An 18,775-nucleotide genomic window follows, 5' to 3' on the forward strand; every position below is an offset into this window, starting at 1 on the left:
GGAGCTTTGAATCCTTCCATAAGAGCAAACCATTGCTCTATCTCCATCATAAGGAAATTTTCGATTCTTGATTTCCAAGAATCGAAGCTTTTAGATGAATATGATGGAGCCACCCTTGTGTCAAATCCAAGTCCATCTTGGAATTGAATCTTGAAGTTGAGCTTGATAAAGTCTTGAACTTGAAGAATTTTCTCCAACTTCTTCACCCTCTAGCTTTTCTTGTTATGCTTGACCCTTCCGGCGATGATTCCGGTGAAGAGCGACCTTGCTCTGATACCACTTGTTAGGACCGAAAAGTAGCTAGAGGGGGGGGTGAATAGCTCGTCGTGCTTCTGGTGTTCGGCGTTGCTTGTTTCTTCAAAGATGTGCAGCGGAAAATACAGAAACAAATCACACAACGCTAACACGGTTGGTTTACTTGGTATCCACCTCACAAGAGGTGACTAGTCCAAGGTGTTGGATCGAGACGTGCTAGAGGGGGGGTGAATAGCACTCGTGGCTAAATCGTTTTTCGATTATCGGAAACGTAAGAATTATCGGAGTAATTAAGCAGCGGAATAAAACAAAACAAACACACAGAGACAGGAGGATTTTTACTTCGTTCAGAGCCTTGATCGACTCTTACTCGAAGGCCCGCGATCCTTGATCGCTTCCGGTGGGCAACAACTATAAGCTCGATAAAATGATTACAAGATGAAGTACAAGTAACTGGAAAAACTAGTTATACCGACGACAACAGTAGAATATTGAAGCTTCGGGTCGTCGGAGACTTGTTGCAGCACTTCCGGGCGTCTTTCGGAGCAACACGTTGAAGAGAGAAGACTTGGAATTCGTTGTTCTGGTGCTGCTGCTCGAGACCCCTTATAAAGGGTGTTCAAGGCGCCTTGAAGCCCTTCAAGGCGCCTTAAACATGCCGAGTCACCCGCGGAGATCAGCACAGACTTGGTCGAACTTCATCCAGTTCAAGGCGCCTTCAGCCTACCCAAGGCGCCTTCAACCTTCGACCCAAGGTGCCTTGAACTTCATCTAAGGCGCCTCCAACCTTCTGCGCTGGCTTTTCCTGGTTCGCACCCGAGGCGCCTCCAAGCTCCATGGAGGCGCCTCGAACACTGTTCATCCGAGTTGTAACTTGCTCCTTTGTTCCTGCAAAATGTGTTAGTCCCAAACACATACCCTGCAAAACAAAGTTAGCACAGAAACATAATGAATGATAATAATAAAAGTTTTGACAGCATTCGAACTGTCCGGGTCTGACTTCAGGTTTCCAACCGGAAACCCTAGGTCGACCCGACGCCTATTGTTCCCTCTACGGGGAACGCGTCCTCACCTACTCCACTCAGGAGATTTACCTGTTGCCAGTCCGGTCCTTCAGACCGACTGGACTTTCCGCCTAGGGTTACCACCCCCTAGGACCTAGGGTTACCGCCCCCTAGGGTTTTCCTCCACCTAGGGTTACCACCCCCTAGGACCTAAGGTTGCCGCCCCTTAGGGTTTTCCTCCACCTAGGGTTACCGCCCCCTAGGACCTAAGGTTGCCGCCCCTTAGGATTTTCCTTCACCTAGGGTTACCACCCCCTAGGACCTAAGGTTACCGCCCCTTAGGATTTTCCTTCACCTAGGGTTACCACCCCCTAGGACCTAAGGTTACCCCCCCTTAGGATTTTCCTTCACCTAGGGTTACCACCCCCTAGGACCTAAGGTTACCCCCCCTTAGGATTTTCCCTTGCCTAACCGCAGTTAGGACTTTCCTGAAACCTTATTTAACCACGTTAGATAACAAGGAGTCTTAACTTTGAATCCCTTTGTCATTATCAAAACTGAGGTTCGATCGTCGGATGTTTACTGCACCAACACAAGGATCCACACCTACACACACACCCTCCACTAATAAAACTCTCCTTTATGGTAACTACCAAGGGCGGAGAAGCCCTACAAGACTCAATACAAGAAGAAAGGGAAAGGTAATGAAATACAAGCTCACAAGCTTACAATGAGTGCAAAAGCCCTAACCCTAGTTTCTTCTCCTTGCTTTGATCCGCCTCTTGACTTGGAAGAACCTCCAAGAACCTTCAAGAACTGGCGATCTCGAGCTTGAGAAGAGCTGTGGAGGAGCTGGTGAAGATCTGAAATGAATCGGTGAAGAAGTGCCGAAGACAACGCTCGCCTGCGGCTCAAATACGACTCAACGGTCGGATCCCAATCGATTCGATTATTCCCAATCGATCGGGGAGGCTTTGGATCGATCCACGGATCGATCCAGAGCGCCTCTGTGCTCTGGAAAAATGCCTGGATCGATCCACGAATCGATCCAGCGCTTATCGCGCGAAGCAGCAGCGTTTCGATCCGCTGGGAAAGGTCTGGATCGATCCACTAATCGATCTAGAGCCTGGATCGATCCACTGATCGATCCAGCACTTGGTTTTTGCCCAAAACCAAGTCCCAAACCTCCCAAACCAACATCCGGTCAACCTTAACCTGTTGGTACGTCATGCCTAGCATCTAGTCACTCCCTTGACCTGCTAGGACTCCCTCACCAAGTGTCCGGTCAATCCCTTTGACCCACTTGGACTTTTCTTTCATGCCAAGTATCCGATCACTCTCTTGACCTACTTGGACTTTCACCTAGCTTCACTCACTAGGGTTTTCAATCTGCCTAGCTTCACTCACTAGGTCTTTCACCTGGCTTCACTCACCAGGATTTCCATCTGCCTAGCTTCACTCACTAGGACTTTCACCTGGCTTCACTCACCAGGATTTCCATCTGCCTAGCTTCACTCACTAGGACTTTCGCCTGGCTTCAGTCACCAGGATTTCCATCTGCCTAGCTTCACTCACTAGGACTTTCACCTGGCTTCACTCACCAGAGTTTCCTTCCAGTCAGGTATACCTACTTGACTCTTCTTCATTCACACTGATCAGTCCCTAATCAGAATCTCCCCATATGAACAACTGCACCTGCATTGTCCATGTGTCTACATGTATTGTCAAACATCGAAACTATGACCAAGACTCAAGCTTGGTCAAACCAGTCAACCTTGACCTAAGGGATATTGCACCAACAAATTAAACAAGACCTAACTTAACTTGTTTGATGATATCAAAACAACCTTAGGGTTCCAACAAAAGATTGCTAGGAATAACTCCTTATTTGAGCCATTTGCCCTAATTATCAATCCCTAACCTCACCAAACTGGGTTGTCATTTGTTTGTTAATGAACCACACTCCTACAATAGACATCTTGTTTTGATGCAAAATTGTGCACTCTGTATTCACCAAATTAATGTATTGTTTATTTTTTTATTAACATTCTATACCATTGTTCTCACTGTTATGTTTAATTGCTAAAATTGACCCTATGGGAGCATAACTACACAAGCCTTAACTTTAATTCAAAGTTGTATAGTTTGATCGAAATAGAAGTTATCAAAATAGAAAGCAAAGATGATGACCTTTTAGGGTTTACAAAAGCATGAAGTAACAAGGCACGCCTTTGAGAGAGCCAGAGAGACCCGTCGCCATCGCAGTGAGAGAGGGATGGTGCTGTGAAGAGGGCTTCAACACGTTTGAGAGTGCCAAAGAGGGCCCGTAGTCGTCGCAGTGAGAGAGGGAAGGTGCGGCGAGGAGGGCTTCAGTGAGGAGAATCGTAAGGGCATGGCGAGGAGAATCGGCGCTTCGGCGAGGAGAATCGCTGGCGACTGGCGTTCGGTGAAAGCGGCGAGGGTTTTGACGAGGGATGAAGAAAAACATTTATAAAAAATAAGTTAAGAGAAAAAAAATGTTAAGAGATATATATCTATAACATTTATCTATATATAAATGGGCCCCTTAGACTTTTTGGGCCCTGGGCAGGTGCCCTAGTAGCCCTGGCCCAGGGTCGACTCTGCTCAAGTTCGTTTGATAAGGTAACCGAGCCGAGTCGAGCCGAGCTTAAAATGAACCAGACTTTTGAAATAATTATTCAAGCTTGACTTGGTTTATTTTTTATGAGCTTGAGCTTGTTTGAAGCTTGGCTTGAATTTGGTTCATTTAGATGTTATCGAGTGGTCAATTCAAGATTGGTTTGAGTTTGGTTCGAGCTTGGATCGTTTAGATATTATCGAGCTCTCAATTTAAGATTGTTTAATTATTTGAAACTTTTAGTTATTTGATGGGTTATTAAGCTTGATAATTTAAATTTATTTATTTTATTATTTATTTAGTATATTGAAAAGAGTTTTATTAATGAATATGGCTCATAAACATTGTTCACGAATGTTATTTATGAACGTTAATGAGCTGAACACATATGTATCCAAGTTTGTTTGTTTAGTTTAACGAGCTGTTCAAGCTTGTTTATTTGATTAATCTTGTGTATATTGAATGAACATAAATAATCTCTTGCCAAGACGAACAACAAGCTTATTCATAAATCCTTAGTTCATTTACAGCCCTAGGTGGGACCCCTCTTTATCAACGTATCAAATGTCATTAAGCAAATTAAGATTTCTATGATTTTTTAAAATTTTATTAGACTAAATAATTAGACTTTGATCTCATTTTATTACCAATTTATTTAAATAATTTAAAATATATATTTTTCTCTGACATAGATTTTGGCTCACCAACCCTGTTAAAAATAAATTAATAATATTAATTAAAATAAAAAAAAATGAAAGATTCATAATCCATGGGTTAATAACTAAAAATACTAATTATAAGACAAATAACATTCACATATAGTTAAAATTATTAAGAAATATCACCACCATCGTTGTGGTCGTCATCGTCATCATCACTGTCATGAGGAGGAATCTGACTTAGAGCGGAGCTCAACTGAAGATGTCGCATGATAAAGTTTTGTTGTACAACTCTCTCATTTCTTGATCCCTTTGTGCCCTTTCTTTATCTCTTTACAATAATATTCCCTTCATATTACTAACCTCTTCAATCAAGGTATTTACTTGGGCCCTTGGTGCTCGTGAGGTGGAAGAAGATGTACTAGCTATTCTTTGGGTTTTACTCAAGGAATTCATCCCCAATATCCTTTCCCCTTTTGGTCCTCCACTGGCCTCTAGTCATAAACTCAAATTATTGCCAACAAAAGACTCAGATCCTTGAATATCAACACCAGCTTGTGAGCATGTCTGGGCTAGCTTGAGCTCATCATATTTTTCTGATTTTTTAAAACGCATATGATATTGATTAGATATAATAGAAACACATACAATATTAAGAGAAAAGGTACTTAACTAATAAAATCTAAATTATACATTAAGATTAAATAAATAATAATCACAACCTTTACTGCTTTTAGTCTAGTCCCACTCCAAGTCTTATCTTTTTTTGTAAAAGTGCGGGTGAAAGTATCTATGAAAGCAGGCTCCTTCCCCATCTTCCTAGTCTAAAAAAATATAGTTACAAATAATGAAATAATTTGATATAGATAAAAAAAAACTATTGAGAGAGTTAAAAATTATCAATCTTCGCCTTTTCTCATTTATGTTAATAGAGCCTCCCGCATATATCGCAGATGAGTCATTAGAATTGTAAGATTGATTCATTCTATTCAGGTTACTCCTTTACTTACTCTCCTCTATTGCCCAAAAGCGGGTGATCCTCTCCTAATTTTCATCAGTGATGAAGTCGACTCTTAGCATGATTCAGTACATGCCTGATGTGATTGTCACATTTTTTAAAATATTCTTTTGATCTCCATTTCGTCAGTCGGGTCCCAATTATTTAGCCATTGTAATGGACAAGAAAATAATTGATTATATATTTACTTTAAATTTGAATATAAACTCAAGAAAATATACCTTGAATTTGCTCCACCATAGTTCTTTTGTGGCCGGTAGAGTGCTTGAATATATTATTGATGTTCCTCCCCAATGGTTATTCACGATTCTACTAATTTCGTAAATAACTTGTACATGATTTTCAAATCTGCATTAAATTACAAACAAACAATGTTAAATAATTAAGATAAATCAAAAAGTAAAATATTTTATAGTACTTATGAATCTCCGATGGAGACTACAAAAGCTCTATCATTTCTAAACTTAGCAAATGAGTTATTTGTTAAGTTAGGAAGATCTGTGGGGATTGGTAAGTGGTAATTGCACTGACGATGGTACTAGCGATGGTGAATGCGAAGGCACTGGAGAAGGTGTATGAGATGGTCCTACCTGATCAAGGGGTAGCGTAGGTACATTGGCAGATGATATCTGATCCTGTGATCTCCGTATGCATCCACCTCATAAAACATATGCTAAAAATTCTAATATAGGATAAAGTAAATTACAAATTTGTTGCATAAAAAGGGCATTTAAAAACTTACAAATTTACGTAAAGCTTAGAGAATAAAGGGAGAAAATATGAAATGTCACCCCTAATGACATGTAAGAAAAAATAATAAAATATATAAAATTAAAAAAGAGATAGTATATAAAAAAACTCATTGAGCTATGAGTTTGATAAATTTACATATTAAAGGTAGATGTGCTTGTAAAAAAATATGGAAAAAAAATATAATTTTTTTTTAAAATTAAGCTTGCAAAACTTACCCATTATCAAAAAATCAAAGTCCTCATTGTTATTATCATCCTCATCCTTGTCCTCGTCCTCGTCCTGTCCTCCTCCTCATCATCATCATCAATTTCACTTGTATCCACATTTATCACAACACTGCTGGGATCTCCTAAAGTTGGAATAATATATTCCTTAGTCTAAAAGGTGTTTGCAACTTGCTCTTATTGATATGTAATGTTTTCCCAACGTGCCTCAATTTGTTTTCGTGCTTTTGTTTTACAAACAGTCCACCAATCAATCTTATCACATTTCAAACTAGGATATGAAGAATAGAATACTTGAATTATTTGTTGTGCCAACACAAATGGTTCATATCTCTTATGATTTATTTCAACTAAATTATAATGTGGATGCACCTTCATCCCTTTGATAGGGTCAAACAGTGACACATAAATAAGATAACTCGTATTTCAGGCCCTAGATATTCTACCTCTATAATTTCAACCAGCAAACTATAAAAATCATTGTTTGCACCTCCATTATCGAATGACTAAACACACGCCACTATTCATGATATTCTTCCCCATTCCATATTCTTGATTATGAAAATTATATTCATTTATGAAATATGCTGGCCAAGTGCATATGAATGCTTTTGGACCCAATGATAGATAAAATAGTCATTCTTGCTCAAGGTAAGCTTGATTACCATGAACCTAAGGTCAAAACACTAATTATTAAAAGTATGCAACTGTGTCAACCAAATATAGATTTTTATTTACATATGATTTGAACCATGCAGCAAATTTTTCTTCGCAAAATCGATCAAACTCTTGTGTTAACAATTCAAAATATAAGTTTTAGAAAATCCTACTCAAAAAATATATTATAACACAAATAATTTACAAGATTACAAAAATAAAAACAAATATACTTACTCATAATAAAACAATACTTCTGGATAATTCAGTAAAATATAGGTCTGGGATGTCCACCATTCTTTACCAGTTAAGTATCTTTATTTACATGGTCTACTTGGTTGAATACGGTAGTTAAAAATTAAAAATGAGTTTACATTTGAATCAATAGGACTCTTATCATTTCTTTCTGCTCTTCCTCTTTTACTATGAACATGAGGTTCAAAATGTTAGGACCAAAAGTAGCTAGAGGGGGGTGTGAATAGCTCGTCGCGTGCCCGTTGTTCGGCGTTGCTTGTTTCTTCGAAGATGTGCAGCGGAAAATACAGAAACAAATCACACAACGCTAACACGGTTGGTTTACTTGGTATCCACCTCACAAGAGGTGACTAGTCCAAGGATCCACACCAACACACACACCCTCCACTAAATAAAACTCTCCTTTATGGTAACTACCAAGGGCGGAGAAGCCCTACAAGACTCAATACAAGAAGAAGAAAGGGTAGTAAAGAAATACAAGCTTACAAGCTTACAATGAGTGCACAAACCCTAACCCTAGTTTCTTCTTCTTGCTTTGATCCGCCTCTTGACTTGGAAGAGCCTCCAAGAACCTTCAAGAACTGGCGATCTCGAGCTTGAGAAGAGCTGTGGAGGAGCTGGTGAAGATCTGAGATGAATCGGTGAAGAAGTGCCGAAGACAACGCTTGCCTGCGGCTCAAATACGACTCAACGGTCGGATCCCGATCGATTCGATTTTTCCCAATCGATCGGGGAGGCTTTGGATCGATCCATGGATCGATCCAGAGCGCCTGTGCTCTGGAAAAGCCTGGATCGATCCAGCGCTTATCGCGTGAAGCAGAGATCCCAATCGATCCACCGATCGATTGAGACCTCTGGATCGATCCACCGATCGATCCAGAGGCTTTCTGTTCGCTAGTAAAGATCTGGATCGATCCAGGACTTGGTTTTTGCCCAAAACCAAGTCCCAAACCTCCCAAACCAACATCCGGTCAACCTTAACCTGTTGGTACGTCATGCCTAGCATCTAGTCACTCCCTTGACCTGCTAGGACTCCCTCACCAAGTGTCCGGTCAATCCCTTTGACCCACTTGGACTTTTCTTTCATGCCAAGTATCCGGTCACTCTCTTGACCTACTTGGACTTTCACCTAGCTTCACTCACTAGGGTTTTCAATCTGCCTAGCTTCACTCACTAGGACTTTCACCGGCTTCACTCACTGACTTACACCGCCAGCTTCACTCACTAGGACTTTCACCGGCTTCACTCACCGGGTTTTCCAGTCAGGTATACCTACTTGACTCTTCTTCATTCACACTGATCAGTCCCTGATCAGAATCTCCCCATATGAACAACTGCACCTGCATTGTCCATGTGTCTACATGTATTGTCAAACATCGAAACTATGACCAAGACTCAAGCTTGGTCAAACCAGTCAACCTTGACCTAAGGGATATTGCACCAACAATCTCCCCCTTTTTGATGTTTGACAATACCTTTAAGTTTGGACCATTCTGAGTTAAGCTAATCACATAGCCTTAACTCCATTCATGCCAAAGTATGAATGTTGGTTTCTTTCATTCTCCCCCTATGACCTCCCCCATAGGTAATGAAGGCCTAACTTAAACCACACATTCTCCCCCTATTGGCACACATCAACCCATCTCTGAGCACACATAAACTCGTGCCTCAATTTTGGACACACTTCAACAAATGCCCCATTGTTGAAAACTCTCCCCCTGAAGAGTTGCTCATCGTTGTTCACAACGTCACTCGTTGTGACCAACACGATAATGAAGGTCCCATACCCTTCATTTATCCTTAACCCTACATTCTTCCTCAATGTAGGCAAATGCCCATCCTTGAGCATTATTCACTTAACGGAAGGTTAACCACCTTCCAAGGTTTATGAAAAATAATTTTCATGCCTTTAAAGAGTCCCTCCCCCTAAAGATATGGTGGTAACTTCTGTCATTGCACCAACAATGACTTGGAATCCCTAAAACTTTAGGAAACCCTATTGTAGAAGTTTTGAGGTTCAAATATTCAAAATTTGAAACAAACCTCAACCTAAACTTCAACTTAGCCTTCCTTAACCAATCCATCCTTGTTTTCACATGAAAACACCCTTTGAATGTATACAAATATATTTTTATGGGTTTGGAAAGGTTAACTAGACTAAAATAGGTTTAAAGATGCCGAAATCAGGCTTTCCCAGCCAAAATCAGCAACTTGGATCGATTGGAGTTGGGTTCCAATCGATTAAACCTTTCTGAATCGATCCACTGATCGATTCAGACTTCCTGGATCGATCGGATGATCGATCCAGCGAGCTTCTGCTCGCGGGAGACTTGCCTTCTGAATCGATCCACGGATCGATTCAGGCACTCCAATCGATCCATGGATCGATCGGAGCTCTGATAGTTGCTGAATTTCAACATCAGCCAACTTCAGAAATCCCTAGAAAATTCTACAAAAATCCAAAAATCATGAAATTTCGTGTAGGCATTATTTAGGGTATATACTATCAAGGAAAAATAGTTTTCTATGAAAATACTTCATATTTTCAAAGATTTACACAAACTTGAAAACTTGCAAAAACTCTAGTGTTTTCTTCAAGTTTGTGTCTAACTATTCAATGGTGATTACTATCAAAAGATAGCCTTCACCAAGGTTTTCCAAAATCATTTTGAAAACATTTTCAAACCAATATCCCACCATGTTCCTTGGGCTTAATGCACATGACTTGTACATTAGCTTTCCCAATGATGAGAAAACACATAACTATGTGTTTTGATGAACTTAAAACTCAAAAGAATGCACTAAATCAACATATTGAGTTTTGTTCATCATCCTAACATCTCACTTGTATCTAATGTGCACTAAAACACATACAAGTCATCTTATAGGTCTTTGTGAGATGTGAGATTTTGGTTTTGCCCTATTCTAGGGATCATGCATATCTATCTAGGTATTTTAGAGATATTAGACATCCACCTAGGATGTCACTTGTTAATAAGTGTTGTTAAATGCCATTTGTCCTTAATTACAAGGAATTAAACTTAATGCATGATTATGTTATGGCATACATCAAAAGGAGCTAATTTTTCAAAAGAAAATATCCTATAACTACATGATGTATGAATGTCATGACATGGTATTTTTGGATTTTTCATAATAAAACATGAATGCAAAAATAGACATAATGTCATGGCATATGATGGGCAAACAATCATGGCAAGGTTTAGCATAAATAAAATATACCTAGATTTCCTATCTAAGTATCCTTAACCACTTAGCTATTTCCACTTGTTTTAACTTAAAACGCTAAACCTAGATTGCCCTAAATGCTTCAAAGAAGTGCCAAAACCTAAATTGACATTTCTATTTCTCTTGATTTGTTTATGCCACTTAAACATTAAGCATATCCTCAAATGTTGGCATATTCCATTTTTCCTCAAGAGTAAAGACGTAAATCAAGGCCCGGATTGCCTTAAATTTCTAAGAGAATACCAAAATCTCAACTTGGTATTTCTCTAGGTTTTCTCAATTTATGTCATTTAAGATAAAATCAAATTTTCCACATTAGGCACATTTTACTCTTTCAAAGAGTAAATAATAATTCCATTTCATTTTCAAAGGTTAACAAAAACCTTGAAAATGCTCCTTGAGTGTCAATTTCCTCAAAATTGGGTTAACTACCCTTCTAATCGGAGTTGACACTCTCTAACCCATCTATGGGGTAGAGAAAATGCTCCTAGGAACCCAACACCTATTGGTGCTCCTTGGATGCTCTAGGTACTCACTAGGGATAACTTCCCTAGATACCTTCCTAGTGACCTTGTTGGGCTTCTTAGAAGCCTTGGTCACTTTGGTTGCAAAGATATTTCTAGAGATATTTTCCCTTGTATTTTTGGCTTGCCCACTAGACTTAGGGTTTGTTCCATAACTATATGGAACCCTATGATAATTAGGCACATCCTTTTTGGCTTTGGGTTTGTATCCCAAACCTCTATGGCCATTGGATGGATTTTGTACCCCTAGACCTAGGCTATGCTCATTTTGCCCTTTTAGGATATTTTCCATCCTTTTTAGGGTCTTTTCCATTTTATCAAGCCTTGACCTCAAGACTTGATTTTCTATCACTAAGTCCTTAGTTTTTGGTTTTCCATTTACTTTATGAGCATTGTTATTTCTAGGCTTGTTGCTAAAATCCTTAGAGTTTTTGCCTAGACTTTTACCTACATTCCTAGCCCTAGGTGTAGTGGTTTTAGCATGAAAAGCTATATGTTTTTCCTTAACTCTATCATGCTTCCTATTTTCATGGTAAATAGCATTAAAATGATATAAGTTAGAACTATCATGCTTTTTACCATAATTTAAAGGGGTAGGCTCAATAAAAGCTACCTTCCTTTTTACCTTAGAGGCTCCCCCTTGACTTGAGCTTCCTCCTTGAGCCTTGACCATCTTCTTCCCCTTAGGGCATTGACTCCGATAATGCCCCTTTTTATTGCAAGAGAAATACACAATGTGCTCCTTGCTCTTCTTTGTTCCGGGGATGGTCTCCTTTGGCTTCTCCTTGCCCTTAGGTGTCACTTGGCCCTTTTTCTTGGCCAATTTGGGGCACTTGCTCTTGTAGTGCCCATGTTCCCTACATTCAAAGCATATAATATGATTTTTATTATTAATTGAAGTATTTATACCTTTGCTTGTAGGGGTGACATCTTTTCCTTTGGATCCGGAGGTAGAAGCTTCCTCTTGATCCAAACTTGATACTCCTCCATTTGATTTTGCTTGACTTGTGGAAGTGGACGCTTCTTCTTCTTCTTCATCCTCTTGTACATGAAATAAGGAATATACTACTTCCTTGCTCTTTTGATTGCACTCCTTTGAGGATGAAGCTTCCTCTTGGACTTCTTCTTCGGAAGTTGAGCATCTCTCAACTTCGGAGTTCTCCTCTTGATCTTGATCAATTGAGTCGCCCTCTTTGAATTCCTCTTGATTCGGTACAGTGGAGGGGATCTCATGGATTAATGCCAACTTGCTCCAAAGCTCCTTGGCATCCTTGAATTCTCCAACTTGAGCCAAAATATTGCTTGGCAATAAGTTGACCAAAAGCTTGGTCACTTTATCGTTTGCCTTGCTTCTTTGAACTTGCTCTTGGCTCCATTTGCTTTTCTTGAGAGGCTTGCCCTTGGAGTTTGTTGGAGCTTCAAATCCTTCCATGAGAGCAAACCATTGCTCTATCTCCATCATCAAAAAATTTTCGATTCTTGATCTCCAAGAATCGAAGCTTGTGGATGTGTATGGTGGAGCCACCCTTGTGTCAAATTCAAGTCCATCTTGGAATTGCATCTTGAAGTTGAGCCTTTTGATTTCTTTGACTTTGATGAATTTGCTCCAACTTCTTCGCCCTCTAGCTTTTCTTGTTATGCTTGACCCTTCCGGCGATGATTCCGGTGAAGAGCGACCTTGCTCTGATACCACTTGTTAGGACCAAAAGTAGCTAGAGGGGGGGTGAATAGCTCGTCGCGTGCCCGTTGTTCGGCGTTGCTTGTTTCTTCGAAGATGTGCAGCGGAAAATACAGAAACAAATCACACAACGCTAACACGGTTGGTTTACTTGGTATCCACCTCACAAGAGGTGACTAGTCCAAGGATCCACACCAACACACACACCCTCCACTAAATAAAACTCTCCTTTATGGTAACTACCAAGGGCGGAGAAGCCCTACAAGACTCAATACAAGAAGAAGAAAGGGTAGTAAAGAAATACAAGCTTACAAGCTTACAATGAGTGCACAAACCCTAACCCTAGTTTCTTCTTCTTGCTTTGATCCACCTCTTGACTTGGAAGAGCCTCCAAGAACCTTCAAGAACTGGCGATCTCGAGCTTAAGAAGAGCTGTGGAGGAGCTGGTGAAGATCTGAGATGAATCGGTGAAGAAGTGCCGAAGACAACGCTCGCCTGCGGCTCAAATACGACTCAACGGTCGGATCCCGATCGATTCGATTTTTCCCAATCGATCGGGGAGGCTTTGGATCGATCCATGGATCGATCCAGAGCGCCTCTGTGCTCTGGAAAAGCGCCTGGATCGATCCACGGATCGATCCAGCGCTTATCGCGCGAAGCAGCAGCGTCCCAATCGATCCACTGATCGATTGAGACCTCTGGATCGATCCACTGATCGATCCAGAAGCTTTCTGTTCGCTGGTAAAGATCTGGATCGATCCACTGATCGATCCAGCACTTGGTTTTTGCCCAAAACCAAGTCCCAAACCTCCCAAACCAACATCCGGTCAACCTTAACCTGTTGGTACGTCATGCCTAGCATCTAGTCACTCCCTTGACCTGCTAGGACTCCCTCACCAAGTGTCCGGTCAATCCCTTTGACCCACTTGGACTTTTCTTTCATGCCAAGTATCCGGTCACTCTCTTGACCTACTTGGACTTTTACCTAGCTTCACTCACTAGGGTTTTCAATCTGCCTAGCTTCACTCACTAGGACTTTCACCTGGCTTCACTCACCAGGATTTCCATACTGTCTAGCTTCACTCACTAGGACTTTCACCTGGCTTCACTCACCAGGGTTTCCTTCCAGTCAGGTATACCTACTTGACTCTTCTTCATTCACACTGATCAGTCCCTGATCAGAATCTCCCCATATGAACAACTGCACCTGCATTGTCCATGTGTCTACATGTATTGTCAAACATCGAAACTATGACCAAGACTCAAGCTTGGTCAAACCAGTCAACCTTGACCTAAGGGATATTGCACCAACACAAAATAATATGATGCAAAAGTTGTTACTTCCTCCATAATGTATGCATTAATAATAGAGGCTTCAACTTGTGCTTTATTTTTTACTTTTTTCTTCAAATGATATAAGAATCTGTTAGTAATAAAATAAATTATATTAAATATTAATATATAATAAAAATAGTATTTTTTTATGCATTCAAAGAGTCGAAGTATAAAAAATAAAAATTCTACCTTTCAAATGGATACATCCATCGAAAATGTGTAGGTCTTCCAACTTTGGCCTCGTATGGCAAATGAACCAAAAAATGCTCCATGGAATCAAAAAAAGATTGTGGAAATATCCTTTCCAAATTGTACAAAATGATTGAAATGTCTCTCTCAAACTTCTCCATATATGAATGTCTTTAAACTATTGAGCAAATATCATGTAGAAAAATACTTAACTCCGTAATTGCACCCCATACAAAATGTGGTACGAGTTCCCTAAAAGCAATAGGAATGAGTCATTGCATTATTATATAGCAGTCATGACTTTTCAAACCAATCAATTTGTATTCTTTCATACAGACACATCTTCCAAGATTAGAGATATACCTATCTAGAAATTTTAAAGATTTCAAGCATTCACAAAGAATACATCTCTGATCCTTATTTAATGTGTAAACTACCTTTGGTTTTGGTCCCCTACTATTTCCATCGATATCAAGAGTGAATCTTTTACAAATGAGTCGTATATCTTTTCTTGCATTAAGATTGTCTTTTATTTTTTCCTTGATATCCATCACTGTATTTATCAGATTATCAAAAATATTTTTCTCAATTTGCATTGCATCGAGATTATGATGTATCAAATGACTAAACCAATATGACAAATCTCAAAATATACTCCATTTAGTCTATTTATGTGTACTTCCATGTTCATTGATTTACCATGTGGTTTTTCAATAATAGATGGAAAGTGAAACACTCTGTACCAATATCTAGACCTGTCAATCTCAATGGCGGAGGTGTTATTTTAATTCTATTCTTAGTGAATTCATCTTTATTCTTTCTAAAATTATGATTTAGTGGTAAAAATTATCTATGACAATCAAAATAACTTGACTTCTTCCTGTGTCTTTATCCGATTGACTTCGATATCTCCATACATATTGGGTATCCAAAGATCCCAGTGATACTCCAACTCGATAGCATATCATAAGTTAGAAAGTCATTTATGGTCCAAAGAAGAGCAGCTTTCATTACAAACATTTAATTAGTATGAACATCATATGTAGGAATACCTTCATCCCATAGTTGTTTCAGTTATGCTATCAAGGGTTGCATATAAATATCTATTAACTTCTTCGGATTTTGCAAGCTAAGCACAACCAATGTTAAAAATATATAAGGTATTTTCATGCACATCCCAGGTGAAAGATAAATAGAGTTATGATAATTGGCCAACAAGAATAATTTCTTCCTGATTTACCAAATGGAGCAAATCTATCAGTACACAGACATAATCTAATATTTTGAGTCTCCTTTGTAAATTTCGGATAAGTTCTATCAAATTTTTTCCATGCATATGCATATGATGGATGACACATTAGCCCCTCTTTTGTTTGATGAGTTGCATATCAAGTCATATGTTCAGCAGTTGCCTTTGATGCATAAAGTCTTTGTAACTAGGAGTTAAAGGAAAATAAAACAACCGACTATATGATTTACGTCGCTGTTGACTCCTTCTAGTAGTCTTATACTTATTTTGATTACAGAATTTACAAACATCTACATCTTTATCATCTCTCCAATATAATATACAACCATCTCTGTAAACATCAATTCTTTCCACCAGAAGACCTAATTCTTTCACCAATTTTTTCATACTGCAAAAATCAGGAGGCAAAATATGATCACGTGGCAATGCATCATCAAAAGCTTGAACAAAATCATTAAAGCGATCTTGTGACACATTATGCTCGGCCTTTACATTTAATAGCATTTAATAGTTTTACAGTAAATATAATTTAGTATGACTGCCACAATCGACCCATAATGGTTCATCTATGATACTCAACACATCCTGAAATTTATGATGTGTTTCATCAACACCTGATACTTCTAACTCCTCCAATGGCGATGTATAAGTAGTAAACAATTGTTCAACTATTGGAGGGAAACTATAACTTGCACCAAATATTTCGGGAATTAAATTCTGACCTATTGTATCAATTACCATCCTCTGATATGGATTTAATTATTCATAATAACCCTGATCCCCACTAGCAAAGACTTGAATATTCCATCCATAATCCTTATAAGATATGAATAGTTCATCATGATAAGTACAATTATCTTATTGTCATCCATATACTTAACTTAACTAGATGTAAAATTCAAAAATTACCTCAAGCCAGTGATAAACTCATCAATTAAACCCCGACGATCAGGCAAATGCTTGCTATATATCCAACTTCTTTCATTTTGCATTTTGCCTGTATTTATTTAAACATTATTAAAAATTATTACACATAAATGATAAATCTTACCATTGAAGACAAAGTAACAAAGAGCGCATTGTCAAAATGAATGAACAAGCATATGTATAATATATTATTAGGATGAAATTTTGAAATAAATAATGCTAGTACTTGGATGCTACAGGAAAAATCTACAAGACTCTTGTGTAAACATTGGATCTATTACAATTAATTAGACCGTACCTTACAATAATAATAAAAAAATACAAGTGTCTCTAACTACACTGAGCTCACAACAAATTGAGACATGCACAAACAACATTACAAATTTAGACAGTATCTTATGATAATAAATCAAAAATGAAATTAGTTAATATAAGAATCAAATCAAACATTTACAACTGCGTCCACGGGGCCAAAAACGGCCACCGGGGGGCAACAGCGGCCATTGTGGGGTAGCCACGACCATCGAGGGCAGCCTCGGCCACCGGGGCCAGCCACACCCGGCCACTCGGCCGGGCCAACCGTGGCCACAGACAGCAATCGAGTAGAGGGGAGAATAGAGAGGGGAGAGAGGAGAGAGGAGAGAAGAGAGAGACTTACCAACAGACACTACCGCCATCGCTCGAGATCGTTGTGGCTGCTGCCATTGCCACCGCCTCCGAGAGAAGAAGACACGAGTAGCAAAGGCAAAGGAACGAGATCTAGATTTTGCAAAGGGAACGAGATCTAGATCTTAGATCTAGATTTTAGGATTTTTTTGGCAACAAATATTTTTCAGCGTCAAGTTTGACCCCAAATCAAGGACAAATCCAAGGATTCGTCCACAAATTTGGGTCAAATCCAAGGATTCGTCCCCAAATCTGGGATGAATCCAGTATTCATCCCAAAATTTCAAAAAAAAAAAATGAAAGCCCTAAATATGGACCTAGAAATGCTATAATTTCATAAAACAAGTTTCAATGTGTTTGTATTTTTCTCTTAATCATAGAAATGTCCTCATTCATAATTTTAACCTAATATATTAAGTGTGGTGATTTTTTTTAACATTAATTAGGTCAAATTTAGGTTAAAAATTGTCACACTCAAAATATTATGTTAAAATTATAGATGAGGACATTTTTATGATTATGAAAATAATATAAACACATAGAAAATTATTTCTAGAAATTTCAACATCTCAAAGTCCATAAATAGGGCTTCCGATTTTTTTTTCAAATCTGGGATGGATCCTGAATTCATCCCAGAATTGGCGAAGAATCCATAAATTCATCCCATAATTGAAAAACTTAAAAAATAAAAAAGTCGGAAGCCCTAAATATGGACATAAAGATGTCAAAGTTTTTATGTGTTCATATTTTTTTCTAATCATAAAATTGTTCTCATCCATAATTTAATCCTAATTTATCGAGTGTAGTGATTTTGTAATCTCAATTTGACCTAATTCATATTAAAAAATCATCACACTGAAGATATTAAGTCAAAATTATAGATGAAGACATTTTTATAATTAGGAGAGTAATACAAATACATAAAAACTTGTTTCACGAAATTTCAACATCTCTAGGTCCATAAATAGGGCTTCCGATTATTTTTATTTATTTGTTTTAAATTTTTCAAATTTGGGATGAATCATGGATTTGTCCCATAATTGAAAATAAAAAAAAAGTATCGAAAGCCCTAAATATGGACCTAGAGATGTCAAATTTCATGAAACAAATTTCTATGTGTTCATATTTTTCTCTTGATCATAAAGATGTTCTCATCCATAATTTTAACCTAATATATTAAGTGTGGTGATTTTTTAACCCAAATTTAAGGTAATTCATGTTAAAAAATCACCACACTTAATATATTAGATCAAAATTATGGATGAGGATATTTTTATGATCAGAAGAATAATACAAATACATAGAAACCTGTTTCATGAAATTTTGACATCTCTAAGTCCATAAATAAAGCTTCCGATTATTTTTTTAATTTTTTTAATTTTAAAATTTTAGGATGAATCCTAGATTCGTCCCAAAATTGGCGATTAATCCATGAATTCATCCCTAAATCTAGGACAAATTCAGGATTTGTCCTAGAATTGTAAAAAAAAAAAAG

Source organism: Zingiber officinale, chromosome 6B (genome assembly GCF_018446385.1).
Source record: "Zingiber officinale cultivar Zhangliang chromosome 6B, Zo_v1.1, whole genome shotgun sequence".
NCBI classification, from domain to species: Eukaryota; Viridiplantae; Streptophyta; class Magnoliopsida; order Zingiberales; family Zingiberaceae; genus Zingiber; species Zingiber officinale.